The following is a 5735-nucleotide window of genomic DNA, read 5'->3' as shown; positions in this document are numbered from 1 at the left end:
CAAAGAGAAAAAAGTTTTGAATTAATAGTGTTTAGACAAGATATCATGTCTGTATCTTGTACTATGAATAACTACTAGGAAGACAATGATGTGCAATGTATTAATTATTGTAACTGTCTCACTAATGTGTTTTGAAACTGTCTCATTGCTACTTCTTTCTCAATAAAATTAATATAAAAAATTCTAGAAGGGCAAACGTTAAATCCCATAGTTCCCATGGGAACATCCAATGTAATCTTTGCTGAGTTGTGAGATCCAAAGGCCTTACATGGCTCTGCCCCTAAGGCACTCTTGGTGGTAGCCCCTATGGCTTTTTTCTTCTGCCGGCTTTGTTCCCTCCTTGCAGTTTCCCTTAAATGATCCATGCTCCTGGCTTTTCTAAACTTCTTGTGTTTCCACAGAATAGACTTCTCATTCATAGTTTCACACACCGCCCTCTCAGGGGCACACTACCTGGCCTCCCAGGCCTTCTTCTGAAATCCAGGTGGAAGCCTTCTTAACCTCAGGACTCTTGCATTCTGCATGTGCCTAAAACCGACGCCACGTGGATGATGCCAAGATCTGCTGCTAGCTGGAGCAGTAAACAGGCTTCCTTCTCTTCTCCCTGTAGGGATGTAGTGCCTGGATTGCTGAGCACTCTAATCCTGATTCCAAGGAATAAGTTGTCCATGCAAGCATTATTTTTAACCCTGTTGTGGCTGCCGCCACTATTCTGGAACATGGGGCTCTGCAGCCTTCCCCTCAAGGCAAAGTTGCTGATGTTTGCAATTCTGAGAATGTAAAGGGTGGACACCTTTTGCCTTCAGTGATTCCCTCAGGCCCTCCTTTCCATTCTCTTGTTCCTTTTTGGCAATGGAGATCCTCTCAGCTCTATCTTTGTGTTTCATGGCTTTATTGAAGTTTCCTTTCTGGCCTAACTCACAACATTTTAAATCATCCTGCTTGGCTCTTTGCTCTTTATTCTCTACATAAATCTGGATAAAATCCCCCAATAACATCCATGCTACTGCCCCAATAATTGGATGCTATGAAATTTCTTTTAAATGATTAATCAATCCACCATGCTTAATCTCAGTCTCAGGCAAAGTCTCTGGACAGGAGCAAAATTCAGGTGAACTTTGGGCCAAGCCATAATGTAAATCACCCAGAGTCCAACAACAAATGTAGTCCTTCTTTCCAGGAGAAACCTCCCAGCCAGCTCTTTACAGGTGGACTTTCTATCATCCTTCTGGTCTTCTGAGTTCTGACCAGAATCTCTCAAACAGAACATCCAAAGCTATTCCAGCTCATCACAAGTAGGCAATATCTTTCAACATTTCCTATGTCTTTCTATAAGCCATTCCCAAAAGCTTATAATCTACATGGTCAGGTTTACTCACAAAAACAACCCCACTGCTGCGGTACCAAATTCTGTCTCAGTTACTCATCTATTTGAGTGTCAGGACAAATACCCACCACCCAAAATGAAAGAATGGAATGTTTATTTAGCTCACAGTTACTGGAGGTTTCAGGCCATACTTAGTTGGGTTCAAGGTAGAGCAGCCCATGGCAGAGAGCAGCCTTTCTTGGCAGTAGCAAAGAGCAAGAGAGCAAATAGTGGCAGCAACAGTGGCAACAGAGAGGAAGTCTGTCTCTCGGTCTCTCTTATATTACATTCAAGCTATCCACCTCAGACTGGGTATATCACTCACACCCATAATCACAGCAGTACTAAGACCCATAATCCCAGTGTATCATGAGTTAATCGCAAACTCCAGAAGTCCCTGCCCCATGACTGCATGAGGCATTGGGGGGAAAACTAGACACAAACCATAATAAGTAAAGGGTTTTACAGTCAGATCAGGTATAAGACAAAGATGCCCTCTATCACCACTCCTATCCCACATAGTTTTGGAATGATTAGCTAGGGCCTTTATAAAAGAGAGAGAAATAAAAGGAGTAAGACTAGATAAAGAACTTAAACTATCATTATTTATAGATGACATGATACTCTACTTGGAAGACCCAAAAACCTCCAAAAGATGCTCCTAGAATTAATAAACAAATTCAGTAGCATAGCAGGATACTAAGTCAATTCCTAAAAGTCCAAAGCATTGCTCTACACAGATAACAAGCACACTGAGAGACAAATTAGAGAAATAATATCCTTCACATTAGCACCCCTAAAAATGAAATACTTAGGAATTAATCTAACTAAAGAAGTAAAATATCCATTCAATGAAAATTACAATACCTAAAAAAAGAGATCAAAGAGGATACCAGAAAATGCAAAGACATTCCTTGCTTCTGGCTAGGAAGAACCAACATTGTGAAAATGGCCATAATTCCAAAAACAGTTATAGAGATTTAATGCAATCCCTATCAAAATCCCACCAACATACCTCACAGATCTAGAGATATCATTCCTGAAATTTATTTTTAACCAACGAAATCCTAGAATAGCAAAGGTAATCCTGAGCAACAAAAGCAAAGCAGCAGGCACCACAATCCTTGACCTGAAATTACACTATAAAGCTACTGTGATAAAACAGCATAGTATTGGCAAAAAGTAGTCATGAGGTAATAGAGTAAATTAGAAAATGCAGATATAACTACAAACACACTCAACCATTTTATCTTCAACAAAGGGACCAAACATGTTCACTGGAAGGAAGATAGCCTCTTTAAGAAATGGTGCTGGAAAATCGGGTTCTCTACATGCTGAAAACTAAAACTAGACACAGGTCTATCAGCCTGCACTAAAGTAAACTAAAAGTGGATCAAAGATCTAAACATTAAAACAGAAACATTAAATCTCCTGGAGGAGAAAGTAGGTGGAAATCTTGAAGATATAGGAGTAAGCAAACATTTCTTGAACAAACATCAAACTACATGGGAAATACTTGAAAGTACTAAAAAGTGGGTCCTCCTGTTATTGAGAAATTTCTACACATCAAAATAATTTACCAATGGAATAATTTCATAAATTTGGAGAAAATCTTAACTAATTATCACTCAGACAAAGATCTTCTATCTAGAATATATAAAGAACTAAAAAACATTGCAGCCCCAAAATTTAAAGACACAATTCAAAAATGGACATCTGAGATGAATACACGCTTCTCAGAGGAAAAAACACAAGAGGCTAATAAATACACGAAGAAATGATCCACATCACTGGACATTTTAGAAATGCCAAGTGAAACAACATTGAGTTACCATCTCACCCCAGGAAGCATGGTTATCATAAAGAAACCAACCAACCACAAATATTGGAGAGGCTGTGGGGAAAAAGGACTCCTCAAAAAACTAATACTGGTCTTGTTGCATAGGTCCTGCTTTACCTTGGTCTTAACCATCCAGTAGAAAAGTATGAAGACGAAATATAAGAAATAAAGCCATGCTGTTAAGTTGAGCTGTGGGGGACTCAGGTCAATAATTTCTGACATTGCCAGTTAAACAGAAGACCCAATGCTATTATGGGCTACTGGACTCTTTTAGAATATTTTGCTAAGTTTACACACCTATAATATACAATAACGGAACTTAGAAAAAATGGGGTATACCTATGAATGTCCATTTAGTATCTGTGTATTCAAAGTGGTTGGGATAGATATATAGTTGCATTCTCTTAATGAATAGAATGATTTGTTCTAATGGTGTTTGTAAATAGGATCTCAAGTCCGCATCTTGTACAGCAATTAACCACTAAGAAGAATGTATGCAGTGTATTATTTGTTGAAACTGTACTTCTGATTTGATTTGAAACTGTCCAATTGCTATCTGTTTATCAATAAAACTTTGAAAAAAAACAAAAACAAAAAAACTAATACTGGAAATCCCATTCAATCCAGCTATCCTCCTTCTGGGAATTTTCCCCAAATAACTGAAAATATCATATCATAGTGAAATGTGTGCACCCATGTTTACAGCAGCAAAATTTGTGATAACCAAATCTTGGAAACAGCCAAAATGCCCATCACCTTGGTAATGAATGAAAAAGATGTGGCATCTTTATACTATGGGGTATTACTCAGCTTCTTTCTTTCTATATAAAAGAAAGAAACTCAAAGCCTTCACTGGTGAGTGGATGCAACTTGAGGATATGCTCATAAGCGAAATAAATCAGAGCAACATGTGTCAATGTCATATTGTCTCCCTAGTGTAAGAAATCAAAAGAAGAAACAAAAACTGAAAGATATAACAAACACAGTTAAATGGAAAGAAACTTAAGGATTAAACAACAAAGAGAGAGAAAGAGAAATGTTTGGAAATAAGGTAGGGAAAAAAAACCCTACATGTATATATACAAATTGGATAAAGCAACAGTCCTAAGAATTTCCAGCTCACTTTTGAAAATAGCAGTTAATGGATAGAATTCTCACCTTGACTAACTCTATATGTTGATGTCTGTGAACCAAGCAACTACATTGAGGTCAGCAATGTGCAATACTAAAATCCTGCTTGAAATACCTGTTAGCTTGGTCTTCTAAAAGTTTACCCTTTATAGTGTCATAGCAGTTATTACTATACTCTCTTTAAAGTAATTTTTAAAGATAATAAAAGAAAATAAGAGTAAGAACAAAAATTTAAGATTTCTTGAAACCATGTGGTAATATTAAATCATATGTCCCATCTTGTATAACCATATGTGATAATCTGAGCAACAGATCTGATGATAAAAATAGACAATATACCATCACGGTTAATCAGCTATTCTTGTTTTGAAAATCTGCAACATATATATTGTTATATGTTACCCTGTTTCTGTCTTTGCTATTGTTTTTCTTGATCTTCTTTTTACTCTTCAAAATAAATAAAATTATAATTAAAAAGTAAATAAAAATAAAAACAAAATAATATAAGACTAATAGCTGTCAGTGAAACAGCTGGAGATAATAAAAAAGATATTTTAAAAAAGTGTCTGCAGTAATAGTAGCTGAAAATTTCCTGAGCATGTGAAAAGAATCTGATGTACAGTAACTGAAGCATATAGAACTCCAAATAACCAAAGAATATAGAACCCCAGCTAGACATAATAAAAATAAATAATCATCAGTGAGACACATAATATTCAAGATTCAGAAGTGAATCAAAATAATGGAATATTAAAAGCTTTTAGAGCGAAGAGACAGATCAACTATAAAGGAAAGTGTATGACAATTATGGCAGATTTCTCAACACAAAACATCAAATGAAGAAGAGCTTCAAATGAGATATTTGAGGTCCAGAAAGAAAACACATTTCATTCCAGATTGATGTATTACGCAAAACTATCAAATTTAGTAGAAAGATTAAATACTTCATAACAAAGAACAACTGTAGATATTCATGACAACCAAATAAAATCTACAAAGACCATTAACAGATATTTTAGAAAGAGACAGGGCCAGCCAGAGAGCTCAGCTGACTAAAGTGCTTACTTAGGCAGAGTGCAGCAGCCAGGATTTGATACCCTGTGTGCCATGCTGGCCTCACCCCAGGGTCTGCTGAGATGGCAACTGAGACTAGGCATGGTGGTGCACATCTGTAATCCCACCACTTGAGAAGCTGAAAACAGGAGAATCACTATGAGTCTTATCTATGTAGTGAGACCCCATTGACCCTGCAGACCCTGTACTAAATACATTAGAAAGGAAAGAAGGAAGGAAGGAAGGAAGGAAGGAAGGAAGGAAGGAAGGAAGGGACAAGGATGACCACAGTTAAAACAGCAAAACAACCAAATAGAGCAAGCAATAAAGCATAGGAAAAACTAG

Source organism: Octodon degus, unplaced genomic scaffold, assembly GCF_000260255.1.
Source record: "Octodon degus isolate 3935 unplaced genomic scaffold, OctDeg1.0 scaffold00084, whole genome shotgun sequence".
In the NCBI taxonomy this organism is placed as follows: domain Eukaryota; kingdom Metazoa; phylum Chordata; class Mammalia; order Rodentia; family Octodontidae; genus Octodon; species Octodon degus.
The sequence above is the reverse complement of the archived record's forward strand: the minus strand, read 5'-3'. Positions refer to the sequence as shown.